Raw genomic sequence first — 24,601 nt, 5'->3', positions numbered from 1 at the left:
TGGTCTTGAAGGATCTTTTCTATTTCTGTGGTGTCAGTTGTAATGTCTCCATTTTAATTTCTAATTGAGTTTATTTGAACCTTCTCTCTTCTTGGTTAATCTGGCTAGTTGTCTATCAATTTTGTTCATCTTTTCAGAGAAAAAACTTTTTGCTTCATTTACCTTTTGTATTGATTTTTCATTTCAAATTCACTTAGTTCTGCTCTGATCTTTGTTGTTGTTGTTGTTGTTTATCTTCTGCTAGCTTTGAGTTTGTTTTATTCTTGTTTATCTAGTTTCTTGTGGTGTGATGTTAGGTTGTCAATTTGTGATCTTTCAGACTTTTTGATGTAGGTATTTAGTGCTATAGACTTTCCTCTTAGCATTGCCTTTGCAGTATCACAGAGGTTTTTTTTTTTATTTTATTATTATTATTATTATTATTATTATTATTATTATTATTATTGTACTTTAGGTTTTATGGTACATGTGCGCAATGTGCAGGTAAGTTACATATGTATACATGTGCCATGCTGCTGCGCTGCACCCACTAACTCGTCATCTAGCATTAGGTATATCTCCCAATGCTATCCCTCCCCCCTCCCTCCACCCCACAACATTCCCCGAAGTGTGATGTTCCTCTTCCTGTGTCCATGTGTTCTCATTGTTCAATTCCCACCTATGAGTGAGAATATGCGGTGTTTGATTTTTTGTTCTTGCGATAGTTTACTGAGAATGATGATTTCCAATTTCATCCATGTCCCTACAAAGGACATGAACTCATCATTTTTTATGGCTGCATAGTATTCCATGGTGTATATGTGCCACATTTTCTTAATCCAGTCTATCATTGATGGACATTTGAGTTGGTTCCAAGTCTTTGCTATTGTGAATAATGCTGCAATAATCACAGAGGTTTTGATAACTTGTGTCACCGTTATCATTCATTTTGAATAGTTTTTAGATTTTCATCTTGATTTTATTGTTAACCTAAGCATAGTTCAGAAGTAGGTTGTTTAATTTCCATGTATTTGTATAGTTTTGAGGATTCCTTTGGGAATTAATTTCTAATTTCATTCTCCTATGGTCTGAGAAGATATTTGATATCGTTTCAAGTTTTTAAAATTTATTGAGAATTGCTTTGTGGTTTGTTCTGTGTTCTATCTTGGAGAATGATTTGTAGGCTGATGAGAATAATGTATATTTTGCAGTTATTGGGTAGAATGTGCTATAAATATCTGTTAGGTTCATTTGCTGTAGAGTGTGGTTTAAGTCCAGTGTTTCTTTGTTGACTTTCTGCCTCAACGATCTGTCTAATGCTGTCAGTGGAGTGTTGAAATCGCTTCTATCATTGTGTTGGTGTTTGCCTCTTTTCATAGGTTTAGTAGTAATAATTTTGTGAATCTGGGAGCTCCAGTGCATATGTATTTAAGCTTATAACATCTTCTTGTTGTATTATCATTTTATCATTATATATTGACCTTCTTCGTCTTTTTTTTTTTTTTTTACTTTTGTTGCTTTAAGTTCTGTTTCATCCGATATGAGAATAGCTACTCCTGCTTGCCCTCGGTTTCCATTTGTGTGGAATATATTTTTCTATCCCTTTAGCTTGAGTCTATAGGAATCCTTACATGGTTAGGTGTGTCTCTTGAAGACGGCACTATTTGGTTTGTGATTATCGTATCAATTCTGACAGTCTGTATCATTTAAGTGGAGCATTTATATAATTGACATTAAAAGTTACTATTGAGATGTGACATATTGTTCCAGTCATCATATTGATTGTTACCTAGTTACTTTGTTTTCTTCATGTTTTATTGTTTTATAGGGACGCCATCTTCTGTTAGAAGGCTGTTTCATCAACATCGAAAATTTGTTGTTTACTGTAGCCACTTTCATCAGTTGTCTTAGGCTGATCTTCTGGATAACTTGCTTCAGCTTCTGCATCATCCCTTGCTGTTTCACCTTGCACGTTTAAGTCATACAGAGGGCATCATTCCTTAAATATCATAAATGAACCTATGCTGGCTTCAAACTTTTCTTCTTCAGCTTCCTCAACTCTCTCAGCTTTCATAGAATTAAAGATAATTAGGGCCTTGCTCTGGATTAGGCTTTATCTTAAGTGGATATTGTGGCTGGTTTGATATTTTATCCTGACCACTAAACCTATCTCCATATCTATAATACAGTTGTTTTGATTTCTTATCATTCATGTTTTCACTGGACTAGAACTTTTCCTGTGCATTCACAACCTGCCTAACTGTTTGGCATAAGAAGCCTAGCTTTTAGCCTATCTTGGCTTTTGACATGCCTTCCTCACTAAAGTTAATCATTTCTACCATTTGACTTCAAGTGAAAGACTATGACTCTTCCTTTCACTTGAACACTTAGAAGCCATTGTAGGGCTATCAATCAGCTAAATTTCAATATTTTTGTGTCTCAGGGAACAGGGAGTCTAGTAGAAGAAGAAAGATGAGTAACAGCTGGTCAGTGGGGTAGTCTGAACACGCACAACATTTCATTGTCTTACATGGTTGTGGTGTGTGGTGCCCCATAACAATTACAAGAGTAATATCAGTGATCATAGATATAATGAAACAGATAAAATATATAATAATAATGGAAAAGCTTGATATATTGTGTGAATGACCAAAGTGTGACAAAGAGACACAAAGTGAGCACTTTGTATTAGAAAAATGGTGCTGATAATTTATTCAATGCAGGGTTACCACAAATGTTCAATTTGTAAAACTGCAATATCTACAAAGTACAATAAAGCAAATTGCAATAAAACAATGTGTTCCTGTATTTGTAAAGAGACTGAAAATAACTAGAACAAATAAATACTATAAGTCATTTAACTAATATGATACGTTATAATAATTTTATTTTGCCTGCCTCATTTTCTTTTTAATATACTCATTTAGAGAGGGGGACGTCAACAATAACTTTTAGTGGAAAAATTGATTTACTCCTACAACCATATTATGTAATACTTGAACTGTTCCAAACCTCATTATCTAATCAAGACCTTAATATGACTATTTGTATATGTAGATATACATAGGTATATATAAATACAAATTGTGTACATTGGAAAATAACTAGTAAAAATGTCTACAATCTTCTAAAATATAAGCATTAAAAATTTCAGAATCATTCTAAAATGATTAGCTCAATATTTTCAGCAATACTGTTTTTGATAATGATTAGAATTTTTTTGTAATAAAGACATACAAATTCTGATATCTTAGGGATATTTTTTGTCTATTACTGAATTTATAAATTAACTCACTGCCACTAAAATTTTCCAAACAAATTTGAATCTTGGGCTAATTATTTTCATTTCTACATCGAAAATTACATGAAGTGGAGATATTTACCTTATTCACTCCCGTAACCTCAGAACTTAACAAAAAACCTTTTAATTAGCAAATATTCGATAGGTAATTCTTAAATTTTAAACATTTTTAACATAACATCATATATAATTGTCTTTTTGAACTGTATTTGTAAATCATTTCCAAAATAATTAGGCATAGGAAAAGGTCTCAATGTATCACAGCTCCGAATATGTTACAATAATTCACTAAATGCCTATTCTGCAATTGAAATCACCAAGCTAAATCACACAAACCTCTTTTAAAGAAAAGTATTGGATATATTGTTTTAAAAGAAAACGTTGTTTGGATGTAGCTGAACATCAGAAGATCCTCAAGTTAAGATTTTCAAGTCCTTATCCTTTGAGTCTTAGTTATATCATGATATAATTATAATGGAGAATAATAATGCTGTCTTCACTGTTCTAATAAAATAATTAAACATGAAAATGTTAGTGGAAAATTTTATAAAGACAATTGTTACATAATAATAAGGGATAATAGTTGACTGATACAAACTATTAAAAAAACAGTATGTAGGTCTTCTCCCCCTGCACTGTGACTCCCTAAGTAACGTAATTAGAAGATTAATGAAATCTGTTGTCTTAAAAGACCGGTATATATCAGCCTATAATCCTCTGAATTATATTGTCATAAGTTGTCATTTTTTGAGATTTCTACAATCATAAATTGTTGCACAAAATTGTTTTGTTGCACTTGCTTAATCTGTATACAGATTAAAAATAAGATACCAGATATAAAAATGCAAAAAGAAAAAATCTCTCTATCCAGTTAATTCATATTTTTCATAGTGGTACTGCTGGTAACGCTTAACCAGGCTTTAAACCCATGGGAAGTAAGGCAAATATTATATAATCATATAGTTGTAAGATCAATGTATTGCTTAGATCATTATAAAGAGTGACACAAATTGAGACTATTTTTATTGAGACTTAATTTTTGATCTAGTGTTCATATTCATTTGATAACAAGAATATGCCACTTGTAGTTATAATGAGTTAATGCTTCCAGAAATATTGAATGTTTAAAAATTTTTAAAAAGCCAATGCTTTGTGACCTCTTCATTGCTCCCATAAAATTTAAGGATGTGATTATGTCTGGGCCACTTTAAAGGTTTAGGCAAAGGAACAGTGGAATATTTAACGAAACTTAGAAATGCAGCACAGCTGGTCTCAGACTCTGGGGTATGTTGTAAGCATTATTGATGTGGGTTTTTTGAAAAGCAGAGATATAGAATGTTCATTTGAGTTTTATCAAATAGCAAATGAAAGAGACTTAATAATACTGATATCTCATTAGTACATAAGTACTGGCCTGACTATTGTTAAATTTAAAAATAAAGACATATAGGTGCTAAGTAAATTTATGTACCAGACAATCATCTTGATTTATAATTGTGTGTATTTTTTTTAATCTTAGACCACACTTTCAAACATGGTAATAGAACTGACACTCACAAATGCATGCTTTCTTTAAAGATATTAATCTCAGTATTGAACAGAGAAACCAAACAGCTTGTATTGAAAGTAGAAATGTAATTGGCCTGTTTGGAGAAAGTCTACTAGAATAACAGTCACTAGATTCAACATGCAAGTGCCATCATGATGAATGTTTACAACACTTTTTTGAGAGCCAATTATACTGTTTTTTTTGTGCAGGAACTGGAGATCAGCCAGATCACTTGTATGCACAAAGCTGCTGTGGGTCTGTCTTTCAAACAAGAGCTGCAGAAAACGCTATAGCAAGGTTGAAGCTTTATCCACTCTGGTAAGAGAAGCTTTCTTTTTCTTTGCTATCGTGAGAGTTTGATAAGAAATCCTTTTAAACCATAATGTGGTCAGGGAGAGGAGACTCTGTTATATGTTTATAAGTCAGAAAATGTTTTTTCTTTGAAATATTTTTTTCACTATGCTTTGTGCCTTTATGTTATAGCAAGATAAAACTGAAACACTAAGTATTGCACATGTTAAATTTGTATTGGACATAGGGGAGTCTTAAACTACTCTTCTGTTGAGTGAAATGTGAAGTCATTTTATGTTTATCTGTAGATCTCCTGGACAGGACAAAGGGAAGAAAGGTTAGTATTCTAATACCATGGCTGAGAGTGAATCTATGTGTTTAAGTTTTCCCCTGACCAATGGTGTTATTAATTCCCAGAAGCTCACCACCACCAAATTCGGCCTTTGGATTCACTTGCAGATATTTTTGACCACTCTATTCTCTTTTTATATCTAAAATTGGAAAAGCTGGGGATTATTCTGGATGAGTTTATTTGAATATGGTTTTCTCACTTTAGCTCCAAAGACTATAACTGTGCACATATATACAAAGTACAAAATCCTGTGTTTCACGTAATTTCTTCAGCCTGTAATGTGCTTCAACATTTGTATGAGAATCTCTACCTATTATAAACTCTATCTGAATTCATATCAGTCTAAAATGACAATAAATATTGAGAGCATATACATGTGTATACATATACACATGTATATAAGTATATATGTGTAAGTATATATAAATATTTGACATGAGCAAAATTAATTTTAGATAATTACACATTTACATATTAAAGCAATGTAATCCCTATGGAAATTTATAGCTTTTAATTTTCATTTATATGGCCCTTCCTTTTCATTTTCTTGGTAAACTTTAGTTCAGAAAACAATAACATAAATATCAAAAAGACTTTACAACCAAAGAGCTACATTTGAAGATAAATTATTTTTTAAATAAACTTGTATGATTCAGATTTTATTCTTTTTAAGTTGCTCAGTTACATCCATGATTTAATTTATATATCTATGAGATTTAAATACAATCATTTTCAGGAGTTTACACTAGAATAGCCTTCCAGGCTTCAAAGTTATAAGTAGCTTGCCATGTCTGTCTAATAAGTTGCCAATAAAAATTCATGCTTATCTGATAACTTCAGTAGGTATTTATTTATTATGTTCATTGTTAAAAGCTTCCAGGAGAGGAAATATGTAGCTTAAATAAATGAAACATAACGTCTGCATAGATTTCATGAGGATTTAACATATATGCTTAAAAATAATGAATTCATAGTGAAGGTGTGGCTAAGGACAAATAGAGTCAGGAGGAGTCAGTAATGACAATGAATACAATGAGACTTAATTTTTCAGATGTAAAAAATAATTCTATGCTTTAATGCACGAGCTTAAAAAACTTTAGCAATGTCATTTTCCCCTTCTTCTGCCCTCATTTAAATTATGCATGCATTCAATTCAACCCATTTGAAATATTTACCTGTGTACCTTGCACTGAAAGAAATACAGACAGCCTTGCCTCTGAAAGAGATTCTAGTTTAAAGGGGAGCTGAGGGAAAAAAAAATCATTAACTATGTTACCGTGAATCCATGTAGTAAAAAAAATAATATTTGCTTTAAATTTCTGTGGTTTATGCACTCTTAAAGACTGTTTGTTACAATAGGCACATGCAGCAAGCTACAACAACAAAACAGTATCAATTCCCTTAGTTTATATCTTTCCAACTTTTAAGTGAATCTCAGACAGAAAGAAAATCCTTCTAGGGTAAGAACCACATTTAATGGTGTATATATATATATATATATATATATATATATATAAACATACACGTGTGTGTGTGTGAATGTGTGTATGTATGCACACGCATACATATATAGTTATATCATTTTATATATATAGTTATAAATATATGTGTGTGTTTTTTTTTTCTTTTCATTGTTATCTTCGCGTTTAGGAACTACAATTGTTAACATACACACCCATGCTTTAGTTTAGAAGATAGGAAAGAGAAGCAAGTATATCATCTCTGCCCCCCGATGAGTTTGGCACAGCAGGATATCCTACCATTTTCTACTTTCATGCCTTTGCTTTTGCTGTGCATCTTGAGAACACTGCTTCTTCTACTGTCTCTTGTCCAGGTTCTCACTGAACTATGTGGCTCAGACTAGAGGCTGCTTTATATGAAGATATCTTCCTATCATGCCTCATACCCACTCCAGGGAAAATGATTTCTTTCATTTGGGAATTTTCTTATAACTTCAATTTTATGAAAAAAAAAGTTGAACAGGAAATATTATGAAGTTTACAAACAGGATGCAAATTCATTGCTTTCTAATTATAAATACAGTGAGACAGTTTTGTTACACTTTCTTTCCTTTTAGACATATTTTGAGAAATTTGCTTTTTAGAGAGATATTTTGTAGAAAAATTTTTATTACTTTTCAAATTTTCTTTGCTTTATTCATTCTCTTTTTCTTATAGCTGATAAAATTGCATCCCATTTCACTGAGAAGATACAGATCATTTAATGGGTTCCCCTGTGTTCTTTTGCCTCCAGATCTGCAAAGCTTACCTCCCAATCTGCCCTCACACTGCTCTTCTTTCCTTTATTTATAACGGGTAGAAGTATCCCAACTTGCATGACCCCAACTTCCATCTCTTCTACTTGTGACTTCTCAGGTATACTCCTCTGCCTGATAAATATTTTTATTCCTAATATTTAGCACTATTTTCTCCATGAAATTGTTTCCATTAAACACCTCTTTATATTTACTACACATCTGTATCAATATTTGGCTGGGACTACACATCCCTCTCTAAATACCATCCATGTATCTGCTACTTCACAGAAACATCTCAAAGGTTTTTTTGTTTGTTTGTTTGTTTTCCAGATACCATTTCCATATCTTTGCCTTCATTTTTCTCTAAATTTGCACAATCATTGTGATTCTTCCAAATTTTCTGAGGTAGTTACATTATTTTCTTGTTGCTAAGTCCACTCAGTTTTCTTGGTTTCCCACCAGTATTTAAGAGGTGACAATTCAATTCCTTTTGAGATTGTTTTCCCTTTACCTCCTTAACACTCTCCTAACTTTGTTTTGTTTCCTTTCTCTTCCTGTTTCTTTGGTAGCTTTTTCTTCTAGTGGAGTACACTTTTAAGAGTTCCTCAGGACACAGTAGTGGACCTAATACGTCCTCTCTCTCTCTCTCTGTCTCGCTCTTTCCTCTTCTCTCCATAGTCTTTATTTCTATAATTATTTAAAATATCAGCAATCTTACAGCATAACCCTATAGCGTGTATCAATAGTTGGGTGCATTCCTTGATTCTATATGGATACAGATGAAACTTTTGAGTGTACAATGGTGGAAAGGTGTTATGTATTCAATAGAAAGTGGCATGATACCCTCTTGAAGTGCAGGGAAGCAGCAGCAAGCTGCAGCTCCCAGTCAGTCACTCAATCATGATGGGAAATAATTGATACTCTACAGTATACTGTGTTGCCAGATAATTTTGCCCAACTGTAAGCTAACACAAGCATTCTGAGAACATTTATGGTAGGTGAGTCTAAGCTATGATGTTCAGTTGGTTCAGTATGTTAAGTGCATTTTTGACTTATAATATTTAACTTAAAATGGGTTTATTGGAAAATAACACCATTGTAAATGGAGGACCATCAGTATACTCATCAAGGGAGATTTGGGGTCAAGCAATGAAAACACCCTTTCTCCTGGAAGATATTTGATTAGGCTTTACCATGTTTTTATTTTGATGTGTCCCTAGCACTCTAAGATTCTTTCCAGGAAGCCCACTCTGGCCTTACCTCACAGGGAACTCTAGGCAAAATGGTATGGCTAAACCACCCAGGTCCAAATAGAACCAAAGAAAGGAGGCAGAGACCACAGTGACAAGAGTGGATCTTGGTGGGACCTCTGTGTTCCTGCTAGCTGTGGTGCCCAATTGCAGATACCAGTCAACCTCATTGCCAACCTGTAGTACAGAGCTAGGTGTCTTTGAAATCACGGTGAAAAGTTTCACCTAGTTTGAGTTCCTATATGCTTTGTAACTCACCCTGCCTCAGGGACCCACCCCAACAATTCTGCCTAGGCAAGGAGATGCCCATCTCCTCCCTTTTTGAAGAAATGAAGGGGATAGACCAGCTTAACTTGGCAACTTAACAAGCAGCAGCTTTACTCAGCCAAGAAACACTCCCAGTGACTTTGCCCAGGCAAGGAACTTCCCACTTCTGTGAATTTTAAAGAAGCAAATGGGCTAAACCTACTTAACCTAGAAAATCAGGTAGTATCTTTACTCCACACATAAGCCCTCCCAAAGAGTCCCAAATCCTCTCAACATAGCCAAAAAACCACTTTGTGGCTCCACATTGACAGGAAGAAAATCCTTAATTGTGTATTTCTAAGGACCATAGCCTCTGGATCCACCTGTCCAGAGTAATGACTCCACCTAACCTTGGAGCCCAGCCTCCAGCCCTGCGCAACTTCAGGTCACCAGTAACATAATTGGCTGACCAGAGTACACATCTTGTGACTGACCTCAAAATCCATCACAGTACTCACCCAGCAACTCTACTTTATAGCCAAACAAGCCAGTGTTCCCACAGGCCATCAGAGCCCAAAGAGCAACCCCACCCAAACAAAGTCAATGGCGCACTAACTAGAGATCTCACAGAAGCTCTGCCTCCCCAAGGATGTCACCAGCTGGCTTTTCCAAAATCAGAGGCTAGATTAAATAATGCATGTGTATCCCTGCCAGAGAACACCTGTAAAAGCCAAGGGACAACATAAGGACACAGGATTATGAAGAATCAAGGAATCATGACACCTCCAAAAGAAACTAATAAAGCTTCAATAATGAACCCTAAAGAAATGGAGATCTAGAAATCCATAGCAGATAAATCAAAATAATACTAAAAAAGATGTTCTATGAAGTGCCAGAAAATATGAATATAAAATATAGTAAAATTTGAAAAACAATATACGAAATTGCAAGAAGTTAGACAAAGATATAGAAACAATAGGAAAGAACCAGACAGAAATCTTAGAGATGAAGAATACAATGACTGAAATGAAAAATTCCATAGAAAACTTCAACAGCAGAAGAAAAAACTAGCTACTTGAGTTGAAAGACAGAACATTTGAAATTATTGTCAGTGGAGCAGAAAGATAAAGGAATAAAGCTTACAGTAATTATGGGACACCATCAAGAGATTAAACTTTCACATAATAGGAGTTCCAGAAAGAGACAAATGATAATAAAGGCCAGAAAATGTATTTAAAGAAATAATGGTTAAAAACTTTTCTTGTCTGGGATAGATGCCAATAACCAGATACAGAAAGCATGAAGGTCTTCAATCAAATTCAACCCAAACAGAAGCACAACAAGGCCTATAATAATGAAACAATAAAAAATCAAAGACAAGAAAAAATTCTGAGGACAAGTGATAAGAAACACACCATATATGAAAGAGGGTGAATATTACTATCAGAGTATTTCTCAACAGAAAGTCTTCAAGCAGGAGAGAATGGAATCATGTAGTCAAAGTTCTGAAAGAAAAAAACAAAAACAAAAAACGTGACAACCATAAAAACTTTATTCATCCAGATGGAAAATCAATAAGGAAACATTGGACTTGAACAACACTTTAGATTTAATGGACCTAACAGAGATAAACAAAATATTTCATCCAACCACAACAGTGTATACATTCTTCTCAAGCACACAAACAAACATTATTCAGAATAGATCACATGCTAAGTTGCAAAGCAAGTCTCAGCAAATTTTTAAAAATATAAATTATATCAAGTATATTTTCTAAACACAATTGTTTGAAACAAAATTCATAACAGTAGCAATTTTAGAAAATTCACAAATATATAGAAATTAAGCAATATGATCCTGAACAACCAAAAGGTCATTGAAGCAATTAAAATGAAAATGTTTTAAAAATCTTGAGACAAACACAAATGGAAACACAACACATCAAATCTATGTGATACAGCAAAAGCAGTTCTAATAGCAAAGTTCTTGCAATAGGTACCTACAACGAAAAAAGAAGAAAAAGATCTCAAATAAACCAAGTAATATTACACCTTAAGGAACTATTAATAGAAAAAGAACAAACTAGGACCAAAGTTAGCACATGGGAAAAAATAATAAATATCAAATTAGAAAAGAAAATGAAATAAAGACTAGAAAAACAATACAAGAGATAAAAAGTAACTCTTTTTTGAAAAGAAACAAAATTGTCCAACTTTAGCTAGAATAACTAAAAAAGAGAGAAAACTCAAAATCAGAAATGAAAAAGTAGACATTACAACAGATACCACAGAAATAAAAAGGATCATAAGAAAATACTATTGACAATTGTATGTCAAAAAATTGGATATTGTATAAGAAATGGATAAATTCCTAAACACATACAACCTACCAGGACTGAATCATTAATAAATAGAACATCTGAACAAACTATTAACAAGGGAATATAATAAGTAAGAAAAAGTATCCCAGCAAGAAAAGACCAGGACCTTATGCCCTAATAGCTGAATTCTATCAAAAATTTAAAGAAAACAGATACCAATCCTCAAACTCTCTCAAAAAGTCAAAGAGGAGAGGCTGGGAGTGGTAGCTCATGTCTGTGATCCTACCACTTTTGGAGGCCGAGGCAAGCAGATCACTTGAGCCCAGGAGTTCAAGATCAGCCTGGGCAACATGACAAAAACCTTTTCTGAAAAAAAAAAAAATACAAAAATTAGCCTGGCATGGTGGCACATGCCTGTAGTGTCAGCTACTGAGCCCTGCTTTTCAGAGATTCTTTTATGTTATGCTCCTCAGTCCTGCTCTCTGTAGATACATGGTTAAGAATGAGTACATGAGGATCAGAGAGGCTTAGTTCAAACCCTACTTATATTACCTGCCAGTTGTTAGGAACTTGAGCAATTAACCTAAACTGTACACTCTGCATTTTATCATCTTTAGCATGGAGATAATAACACCTATTTTATATAATTAAATGAAATAATCTAAATAAATAATTCGATCTTAAAATGTATGTAACATCTGCATTGTTTATTCCTGTAACCTGATATTTTAATTTGAGACAAGGATTTTATACTATATTAGCGGTTTTTTGTTGTTGTTGTGGTTTTGTTGTTGTTGTTGTTTTTGAAATGGACTCTCACTCTGTCACCCTGGCTGGAGTGCAGGGACGCGATCTCAGCTCACAGCAACCTCTGCCTCCCGGGTTCAAGCGATTCTCCTGCCTCAGCCTCCCGAGTAGCTGGGACTACAGGCACCTGCCACCAAGCTGAGCTAATTTTGTGTATTTTTAGTAGAGACGGGGTTTCACCGTGTTAGCCAGGATGGTCTTGATCTCCTGACCTCCTGATCCACCCTCCTCAGCCTCCCAGAGTGCTGGGATAACAGGCATGAGCCACCACGCCCGGCCTATATTAGCTTTTAAATATTCCATGTGAATGAAAATGTTCACCTTTTATGACATTTTAGAGAACATATGGCAATTATATACTTCATTTCCACAAGTATAAATGGAATGGAGTTTCTTTTTTGGGAAAACTAAGAATGTGACTACTAAGGATGTGAAAGCTTATCTTCCTGAATGGATAAGAGGGTGTGTGCACATTTGCATGTGTGTGCGAGAGTGTGTCTGTGTGTGTGTAAGGTGGATGGGAGAATGAAATAACTCTATAATTTAATCAAAATTATGCTTCATTAAGTACAGAACCATGATATTATTAACTTTTCCTTTTGAAAAGATGAAAAGTAAAAGAAAATATATATTATAATTATAATATGTATAATTATCTTAAAATTGTTAGCACATTTTAAACTCTATTAGTGTAGCATTATAATATTATGTATAATACTCTCTACCTGTCCAGTAATTGGATGGTCAAAGTCAGAGCAACAGCAATATGAAATACATGTCCATTTATGTGTAAATGTAGAATGGAAGCATCAAAGCTGCCTGCTAAAGGTAGAAGGCAGCCCCTCTTAGGGAAACACACACTTTTCCCTCCAAGAAGCTTATAGAACAAAGCTATAACAATAGTATCCCAAATCTGCGATGGCCTTTCTTTCCCCAATACCTCCTTCCCCAGTTAGCTGACATTAATAAGGCATGGACACTTGAATAGGACAATGGTGTAAGAGGGTCTGAGCAGGATACTTAGATGTGATTTCTCTCTCTCTCTCTCTTTTTTTCTTCTTTTTTTGAGACGGATTCTCGCTCTGTCACCCAGGCTGGAGTGCAGTGGCACGATCTCAGCTCACTGCAAGCTCCACCTCCCGGTTTCACGCCATTCTCCTGCCTCAGCCTCCCAAGTAGCTGGGACTACAGGCGCCCGCCACCACGCCCAGCTAATTTTTTGTATTTTTAGTAGAGACGGGGTTTCACCGTGTTAGCCAGGATAGTCTCGATCTCCTGACCTCATGATCTGCCTGCCTCGGCCTCCCAAAGTGCTGGGATTACAGGCGTGAGCCACCGAGCCCGGCCCTTCTCTTTTTATCTTGAACTTGTAGTCATGTCTTTATATAGCACTGAATGGAGTATGCATTTGGAGCAGAGGCTTTGGATCAGTCTACTTGGGTTCCAGAAACATTTCTGCCGCAGGTTACCTGAATTAGCCTGAGCAAGCTGCCTCACATCCCTAAGCCTTTGTTTCCTTATTTGTATATGGTGAATGATACTTTATTATATATATGATTATTATTTTTTATATGTGAAAATAACTGAGAAGATGAATGTGTTTATTATAGTGTCTTGTGACTTATAAATGATCAGTAAATGATAATTATAATTTTACTCTTATAGTTCACTTTCTACTCTTCTCAATATCTAGTAATAATGCAGAAAACTCGTGAGCCAATCGGTAAACGAATGGCAGCGTACGGTTTTCCATTTTCTTGAGCTAAAAATACACACCAGTACTCTAAGGACATTGCTGAAATAGATTTTACCCAAAGAGTCAATGACTGATGGACCACACATTCAGAGGAGACTTGTTAAGGGGCAGATGCCATAATATACTGCCTATTTGAATGACTGCAAAATAAGTTGTATATTTCTAATATAGTTTTTAAGTGAAATATACTCAGATATTTAAATATGTTTATTGCATTAACATAGTTTGCTTCTATTATAAAAAGAGGAAAACTTTTTAATTTTTATTTTATTGAGATAAAATGTATCATGAGTATACTCTGGACTGGAGTATATGATTATTAATATTGGCATAGATTATTATAATTATTAATTTTATTAAAACAGTTTAAATATTAAAAGACAGTAAGTCATTTGCAAATTAGAGGAAATAATCAGAATGAGTCTTTAGTTGTACAAATGTAAATTAATACCCATTCATTCATCTTGGAAATACCCAAGATATTGATAAAGTTATATACACGCAATACTTCAATCTTCTCATTGAGAAGGGATCATCATGTAATTTCCTTTGCTAGCTGGTACAAGATTTTGGCTGGTGCAAGATTTTGGAGTCAAAGGCGTTAGAGAATGTCCTCAATACTATCTGAAACTTAACAGTGCTAGGATGCAAGTGGTCAAATAGAGGTATGATATGTATAACAGTATAGTAATTTGTTTTTCCATTGCTATAAAGATACTACTAGAGACTGCGTAATTTATTAATAAAACAAGTTTAATTGACTCACAATTCTGCATGGCTGCAGAGGCCTCAGGAAATTTATAATTGTGGCAGAAAGTGAAGGAGTAGCAAGGTACGTCTTACATGTTGGCAGGAGAGACAGAGCAAGAGAGCAAGAGCGAGGAAGTGCTGCACTTTTAAACCATCAGATGTCGTGAGAACTCACTCACTATCATGAGAACATCATGAGGTAAACACCCCCCATGATCCAATCACTTCCCACCAGGTCCCTCCCTCAATTCGTGGAGATTACCTATTAAACAGTTTTGAAAATATTAAGTCAGTGTATTTCTCATTCTTCTTAAATTATGATGAAAGACTGCATAGTATAATGTTCAGAGCAAGAAATCTGGAGCCACCACATTGCTGACTAGGCTTGAACTCAGATTCTATCACTTAATGAGTATGGGAATTTGAATAAGGTACTTTATCTCACTGTCTAGACTTATCTTTAAAATGTAGGGCCGGGCACAGTGACTCACGCCTGTTATCCCAGCAGTTTGGGAGGCTGAGGCAGGTGGATCATAAGGTCAGAAGATCAAGACCATCCTGGCTTACACGGTGAAACCCCGTCTCTATTAAAAATACAAAAAAATTAGCCAGGTGTTGGAGCATGCACCTGTAGTCCCAGCTACTCGGGAGGCTGAGGCAGAAGAATCGCTTGAACCCGGGAGGCGGAGGTTGCAGTGAGCCAGGTCTTACCACTGCACTCCAGCCTGTGCGTCAGAGCGAGATTCTGTCTAAATATGTGTGTATATATATATTTTTATTAGTACCTCCTTTATTAGGTTGTTATAAGAATTAATTGATTTAATCAATTTGTTCTTAGAATAGTGCTTGGCATAAGAGATTAAGCTCTATATAAGTATTTATAATGCAGATGCTATTCATGCTGCCCAGCCATCCCCACTTAGGAATCAATGGATTTCATTGCTTCAGAAGCTGGGGAGGTATTATTTAGAACAGTCAGCCATTGCTCAGATCTGACTCTGAAATTAGTTTGGTGAGTGAATTGGTGGAATGGTACCCTTGAATCCTAACAGTTAAATATAATTTTTAAGAAGTATATAGCCAACATTTTTTCATATCAAAAGAAAGGTAAGAAATTTTATTTCAGGCTAAAAAAAGAACACTGAATAAAACATGAGAGGTTCTAACCAAATGGAGGATGCATAGTGCACTTCCTGTGATGACTGGAAGAGTGGGGGACAAAAATCTAAAGAGAAAGGCTAAACCTTTTAACAGCTACAATCAGCACTATTACGATTCTTCTTTTACAGGTAATGAAATGGAGGTTTAAAGATGTTAATAGGTGGCTGCAATGATTCTGGAACCTAGGTTCTTCCAATTTTAAACACAATGCTTCTAATTTTTATTTCCTTCTATCAAAGGTTTTATTATATATGTTGGTTAATGAAGTTTAAGCTATGCAGAGAGATCTCTCTTTAATTTGCATTCCTACATCCTTACACAAATAACCAGGCCTTTCTTGTGTGTGATTTGCTAACCTATACTAACAACTTAGTTTTGCAAATATTTCCAAGTGGAAGATTGTATCTCTCGAAAGCATAGTCACACCTGTTTCCCCTATGTCCTACCCCTTTGAGGCTCCTTTTTAAAATATTTAGCTTGTATGGGTATGGTTCTAAATAGATTCATTTTTAAAACAAGATCTTCATTTTTACTTTCTCATTATTAGGCAAGACAGTGCCATTTCTAATGTGAGGAATCACACTAATAGTTCATTACAGGCAAGACATTATGAATGGATAATAATGTAATGTTCAATACATTATGAATGGATATTTTACACATCAAGTTTTGGACTTTTCTGGTTTTTATTTTCAATTCTTTCTACTATGAGTCATTTCCAGTATCATTAAACTTAACATTATATTAAAATATAATTCAATTATTACACTATATTCCCTATACACACACATACATTTATACATGTACATGTGCTGTACATGCATACATTTGCACACAAACACTCAATAGAAGAAATTATATAGTAGATAGTCAAATTTTTAGTTGTTCTATCATAGAAAATTCCATTGCTGTTGGTAAAATTGAAAACACTGTTGTTACCTTATGTTTTCTGAGACTTCTTAATTTTTTTATTTAAATGGAGTACTTACATGCTAACATAATATTAAAACTCCAAATTCCATAATTTTATGTTAAATGACAATAATAATAACATTGCTTCATAGATGTCAAAGTATTTAATATTTAATAGTGTTTTATTTAATGCACTCTGTATGATGTGAAATATGTGAAATCTATAAAGTTTTGATACAAATAGAAACTTTTTTTAGTCTTTAAACATTCATTAACTAAGTAATATAATAAAATTACGAATAATTTACATTCAAGCAAACAGTACAGGCAAAGAAAGAGTTGCAAAACAAATCTCAGAAAACAGCTGATTTTCTAATTCTACTCGCATCTCTTTTGCGTCTGTGCTCAAAAAGTCCATTTTATTCTGATGTTTGTGCAGATTACTTTCTGCCCATTCGACATCTTTCTTCCTCCACTATACAACAAAATGAATAGGTTGTAGCTCTCAGCACTTGGCACTGGTGGGAAAGATTAGCAGTGATGTTGACTATGACATATCAGATATATTAAGCCCTTGCTGGAGGGATGCAGTGCAGAAAAACTTGTTTGTCACAGTAACCCAGATAGTCTATGTTTTTTTTTCCAAAATAAAATACAACAATTTCAGAAGAGTATGTTGAAATGGAAACTAATTGCTGGTACAATTAAATTTTAAATTATTCTACAATGTCTTTATTGAATTGTGTCACATTAGCCAGAATATTGACCCATGTTATTTTATAAAAAGGAAATCGAAATTTTATGATTCGTTTTAAATTGAGAGTTAGCATAGGCATGAGAATTGATTTTAAAATGTCATTTCTTTGACACAGAAGTTGCATGTTGGCCATAAGATTTAGTCTACAGCACATTCTTACAACCAGAGATTTTGGTTTGCTTGTTTTTATAAGCTATAGCAAGTTTTAAGATGTCAAGGGTTGAAAAATGATATTTTTCCAAATGCATGACTGTTTCAGTGATATTGATGTTCTTTTAACTGATCTGTGAGTAAATTTTGAAAATAATTTAATAATATTGATAAATATTAATCATAATATTAATTAATATAATTAATTATAATTATATTAATTAATAATTAATATAATTAATAATAAAATTTGAAAATAATAATAAAAATTATTATTTTTAATAATTAAGGCAACAATCCAGGACTTCTTGTAGTTCCAAGGTTTTGAACAGCGGCTATATATCTACTGACAGAATTTTGTACTTCAGTTAATCTTGTGTTTAAGCTAGGGTGAGAGAAGGAGTAAAGAAGGATAGGAATGGTTGAAGGGCAGATTTGAGTAAAAAGGTTTTGGGATGGTTGAATATTTCATATTAATGCTATCTCCATTTTGTTAGAGTTGTGGGACCCCTTGATTTTCATCATTCTGTCAATCTGTATCATTCTGCCTGATCTTTGAATAAAACTCATTTGTAAGCCTCGATTCAAGGAAAACATATTTTGTAACAAACCACTAGTAAGTAACCTAGTTTCTTTGCCTAAACTGATTTTGTCACACGTTTAAGTAATTGATAATAACTCTTCAGAATGACTTACAAATTAAGACTTAAAATTTCTGCTTATGCTTCAAATTTATGTACTTTTTTATTTCCTTGATTATATACCAGATATAACATATACATGATATGTGGGACTTATATTTTTCTCTTTATATTTTACATTTGGTTTTTAATCCAAGGTTTTGTTTGTTTGTTTGTTTGAGATGGAGTCTCTCTCTTGTCGCCCAGGCTGGAGTGCATTGGCACGATCTCGGCTCACTGCAACTTCCACCTCCTGGGTTTAAGCGATTCTCCTGCCTCAGCCTCCCTGAGTGACTTGGATAATAAGCGCCCGCCACCGTGCCCGGAAAACTTTTGTATTTTTAGTAGAGACGGGGTTTCACCATGCTGGCAAGGCTAGTCTTGAACTCCTGACCTCAATTGATCCCCCTGCCTCAGCCTCCCAAAGTGCTGGGACTACAGGCGTGAGCCATGGCGCCCGGCCAATCCAAGGTCTATTAACAAGCATAGGCTGCTTGGCAAATCATTAAATAGGGTTATGTGGGAAAAAATATATTTCTGGAAAAAGATTTTTGAGAGCCAAAGGTATGAGCCTCAGTTCAATCAATCAATATGTAAAGAATAATGAATTTGATGAATGTACCATGGGCTTAACTTCTGGAAATCTAAATGTCACTTTACCAGCAAGGGGTAGAACAATTATCTGAACCATAGGTATAGCCTAAATATTTTTTTTGTGTAATTGATTATCTGATCATTAATACTATTACATAAAAATGCTCAATTTTACTTCTGCCATGTAAAGACATTCAAAAGTCAGCAAAAGTCAGGACAAAGAAGACCCAAGTTTAAAGGTGTATATTCTCCTTTCCAGAGAAGATACTCAAATTCTGACTCACATTAAATTTTGTTTGGTTCACAACGTCTCACTATATTTTATTACTATAAAAGGAGTTTTGAAATGTGAACCAGTCTGAAAGGATGTGCAGCATAACTTCTATGATTCAGATTTTACCAGAAAAAGTATATATATACATATATGTATGTATACATACATATATAGTATGTATGTATATATACATATATAGTATATATGTATGTGTATATATATACACATATACATGTATGTATATATATACACATATATATGTATATACATATATGTATATGTATACATACACACACACACACACACACACACACACACATATATATGTCAGGTAAATATTTATTCTTGATTTTTATGGCCAAACTGTTCAAGTAGCAGGCTATGTGGAACTGGATATAATTCTAAACTAAAGTTGTTTCAAACTATAATATTAGGAATCTTGGAATGCAAATTGTTATATATCTCAAAGCAAAATGTGGTTCTTAAAGTATTATGAATTTTTCTACTGTTTATTTCTTATGGAGATGAACTGGTAGTATTTGCAATTCATCTCAGCAATGACTTCATATTATGAGCTGCTAAGATGTGGCCCAGCCTATTTTGTGGTACTATAAATATTGCGAATTTAGAGAACCAATGAATAGTCTTGCTACCTATGCATTAGCTTAAACAGTAAACATTTGTAAAATGCATTTTTAATTTTTTTTAATTTTCTTTTTGAGACAGGATCTTGCTTTGTAGTCCAGACTGCAGTGTAGTGGCACGATCATAGTTCACTGAAGGCTTTAACCCCTGGACTCAAGTGATCCTCCCACTCCCGCCTCGAGAGTAACTAGGACTGCAGGCACATGCCACCATGTTCCGCTAATTTTTAAAAATCTTTCTTAGAGACAAAAGTTTTCACCATGTTGCCGAGGGTGGTCTCAAACTCCTGGGGTCAAGCAATTCCCCTGTCCTACTCTCCCAAAGTGCTGGGATTATGAGTATAAGCCACCACACCAGGCCTGTAAAATGCATTTTTTTTCCAAGTCTACATGAATAACTCAGAGTTTCAGAATCCTACTTAAAATGGTTAACTTAAAAAAAAAATTATGGTCTTTATTGCAATTCCTAAACTATGGGAAAGACAGTCATATTTAAGCTAAGTTTAAGTAGTGTTTTTTCCTATCTCTGTTTTCCTCACCTTTGCTGCTGCACTTAACACATAACATACAAAATAATTTCTACCCATGCTTTTTTCTATGCCCTGATACAACTCTCTTAATACATAGGGTCAATATTAGCCTTTCTTCTTCAGTACCACGAAACACACCCTTCACATTATCACAAACACATTGATTCCTTGAGTGTTTAGGTCTCATTTTTCTTTTATTACCATCCACTACAAGAAAACTTCATGAAGTAAAATGGCCTTGTCCATTCATCTCCACTTGAGTACCAAAATATTAGTATCCATTGCTCTATTTTTACTTCTTTTTCACTCCCTTCAGAAGATTTGTGTAAGACTAAAATGTCATGCTTTTATTCTTCTAGTCCCCTTTCAGAATTCAGAATAGGCCTCTTAATTTATTCCCTGATCTAGGAAGCTGGAAAACTCACTGAGTTGCAAAACTGGTAATGTTAATTTGTATAATTTTCAAATTTAAATTATCTATGTGATATATATTTATATATAATTTAAAATTTATATATGTATGGATATATGTACATATATATGTATGTATATCTCAAAGAGGCTGAAATAAAACTAAATTTCTTTATTCGTTTTTAATATTACTTGTTCAAGTCCTTGGAATTAGGGTTTTGGATAAAGGACTTTGAGCAGAAATTTTTAACAGATCTGTAAGATTGAAGACATTATCTTAATTTAGGTATAAGAAATGCTAAAATTTTATTAAATTCTACATTAGTAACCTCATATTTCGGTAATAATTATATAACAGATCATGAAATTTTAAAAGTTGGAGGGAGAAATAATGTTATATTTTTTCCCTCATGAATGCATTTGATTGAAACACACTATATAGATGAAATTTTGGGGAAGGTTTTGTTTTGCTGTTCTGTAATATAAATCTTTTGCAATAACCATAATAACTCTTTAAACTAGAGAAAGGTCTGAAAGTTGTGAGTAAAATAAAAATATGAGCATTTTTTCTAGGAAATAATTTCAGCAGAATATTTGACCTCAACTTTCTACCGTTATTTTTACAGTGACCTAAGTGATTTCTTGGCAGAATCCAATCAACTTTTTTCAATTTTCTTTCCTTCCCTAGATAGTTATATTTGCAATTTCTTTAATACTCTTTCTTCCTTCTACTCACATGATGCTTTACTCTTTTTAAACTTTGTTTCTCCTTATTGGTACTCCTTGTAATCAGTTGCTGATGAGCTCAGTTCTTTGCAATATTCTCTAAATATGAATTTATACTTTTCACTTATTCACTTTTTCAACAAAAATGAATACTTATTCATTACCTCTATTTATTTATTTATTTATTTATTAAGATGGAGTCTTGCTCTGTTGCCCAGGCTAGAGTGCAGTGGCACGATCTTGGCTCACTGCAAACTCCACCTCCTGGTTCAAGAGATTCTCCTGCCCCAGCCTCCTGAGTAGCTGAGATTACAGGCGTGCTCCACCATGCCTGTATTTTTGGTAGAGATGGAGTTTCACCATGTTAGCCAGGCTGGTCTCAAACTCCTGTCCTCAGGGGATTTGCACATCTCGGCCTCCCAAAGTGTTGGGATTATAGGCGTGAGCCACTGTGCCCAGCCCCTTATGTGTTAAAAACTCAGGCCATCCATCAACCACTCTAGCATAACCCAGACTTATGTTTATATGAATGGTTCACAAATCATATGCTCTGATCATTCAATCTACCTACAATTAGTCATGAGCAGCATTTGAAATGAGAAAATTAAGATTGTAGAATATTTTATCAGTAGCCCTTCTAAATGGCTTTTATTTTTCAATAGCTAAAAAAAGTTTGTGCAAAGAATGTACACTTTTTGAATACGTATTTACAAAATTTATTCAAATAATATACTTATTAACCATAAAGGTTTTGGAATGTGATAGGACTCTAGTCTTGTCTCCACCATTTCTTAGTTGTATAATGTTGGGCAAGAAACTCAGTTTATAAGCAACAGTTTTTTTATTTGCAAATGAGCATAATAATTACAGCTGCTTTGTAGTTCTGCTTGTTTTTTGGCTTTTGATAATTAAATTAGATAGTCCATGTACATGTGATAAAATAAGCACTAATTAAATCCTAGGTCTTATTATCATCATCATCACCATTAATATTCTTATTAAAATAAAGTATTTATCTCTCTTCATCCCTGCAATATACATAATGTATGGTGGCAATAAAATTTCATATTGCAAATACTGCCTATAAATATATCTCATTCAAATAATTTAAACATATAAAAATTTAAATATTAAGCCAACCATTTATGTCAAGCATTTATATGTCAAAAATATATACAGGTACCCACATTCACAGTCAGGGTGAATGTTTAATTCTAATATATTTTGTTTAATTTACATAAATTCTAATTTAATTAAGTTACTAATACTAAAGCAGATAAATAGAATTATTAGTTGTATATGCTTTGTTTGGGATAGAAAATGCAAATAAATTTCCATCAATAGATTTTTCAACATTTAAGCAGATAACATGATTACTTACGTTTTTACTTTATTTTAACAAGATATACTTTAGCCTGAAAGATTATTGAAAATTTAAGCTCTTTCAACACTGAAGAACACTGTGGTCATTCTATTGGTCATTGTGGTCATGTTATTTAATATAAAACATTAAAATATTTTAAGATAGGAATGTGCAAACAATTGTTCAATCCACTTATCTATATTCTTATCATATATCTCATAAACCAACCAATTTTGAAAAAAAAATATTCAACTATTTAGTTGTCTCTGCATTCTAACAACCAGTTGACCGATGCAGACTGTTGGTGATATTTTTTATTGGATGTATTAATTTCCTAGTGCTGTTGTAACAACATACCATAAATTAGATGGCTTAAAAAAATAGAAATGTATTGTCTCATGGTTCTGGAGGCAAAAAAGTCTGAAATCAAAGTGGTGGCAGGGCCATGTTTCTTTTGAAACCTGTAGGAAATAATCTTTCCTTGCCTTTTCTGGCTTCTGAATTCATATTAAATTAAGGCCCAGTCCGATGACATCATCTTAACTTGATTACATCTGCAATGAAGACCCTAATGCCAAACAAGGTTATAGCCACAGATACCAAAGGTTAAGACGTCAACATATCTTTTGAGTGACATGATTCAACTCATAATATTGAGCATGTTGTATCTTGTTTAGTCCTTTTCCTAATTTTTCACAATTTCTTCCTGGCTACACTTCCTTATGTGCTCATCCAAAACCCATGAGATCTATATCAAGTGCCATTTACATGATACTCCTACTTCTTTGTTCCTGTTATTCTGCAGGGTCTAATCTAGTTACTCTCTTGCACCTTAACCTGGCCAAATGTGAGCATTTAGACTGGAAACATTTTTGAAACTAATAAGATTGCTGCCAATATCCAGGTGTAGTGTCAATCCTCAACTGGGTAACCAGTGCCTCTGGTCAATATTTCTTAATGTCACAGCTGTTCAGTCTTCTGTTTTGTATGACAGTCATTTAAAAATCTCCAGCATTCTCTCTAAAAGTCCCTTACCACTTTAATATAAGCCTGATTCATAATTAAATCAAATACTGATTTATAAAGAAAAATTTTTATCTCAGAATGTAAATTTTTCCATCCCACAGTTAATTTATCCTGAAAAGCTTATCACATTTTTTCCATCTCAGCCAGAAGACATGATCCTTCACTTGAATAAGAAATACTTCCAACAGGTTTGGCATATTGTCTACTCTTTCTTAGCTATCTTGACTTAGTTAACTGATATTTCTTCTTTTGATCCATTTTGAATCTCTGTCTCTATTAGATTTTTGGTCTATTATATACAAATGTGTACATATATCCCTCTATACAAAAATATTCAAAATGTATTTTATATAAGCCTATTTTTCCCTCTAAATAGCATTTCATGACATTCTTTTTCTAGGCTAACTATTCATTTTAGAGCCATCCTCACCTGGTTATATTTCCTAAAATCTTTTTTGTGTAATTAGAGTTTTTCCTCCAGTAATCCATTGAAATTGCCATGTCAAAGATTGCTA

The 24,601-nt window shown here is 33.7% G+C and overlaps 1 protein-coding gene across 1 annotated transcript in view; it reads left to right on the top strand.

Annotated features, from left to right (window-relative positions):
• Positions 1-5,046: 5,046 nt before the first annotated feature.
• Positions 5,047-24,601, top strand: part of MGAT4C (MGAT4 family member C) — a 480,138-nt gene continuing 460,583 nt past the window's right edge. Inside the window, exon 1 of the mRNA XM_009248077.3 lies at positions 5,047-5,147. The gene's annotated coding sequence lies outside the window, so the exon portion shown is untranslated. The remainder of the gene's footprint in view (positions 5,148-24,601) is intronic.

The sequence above is a fragment of the Pongo abelii genome, chromosome 10 (genome assembly GCF_028885655.2).
Source record: "Pongo abelii isolate AG06213 chromosome 10, NHGRI_mPonAbe1-v2.0_pri, whole genome shotgun sequence".
NCBI lineage: Eukaryota > Metazoa > Chordata > Mammalia > Primates > Hominidae > Pongo > Pongo abelii.
Note: the sequence above shows the minus strand (reverse complement) of the source record. Positions and strands in the feature narration are given on the sequence as shown.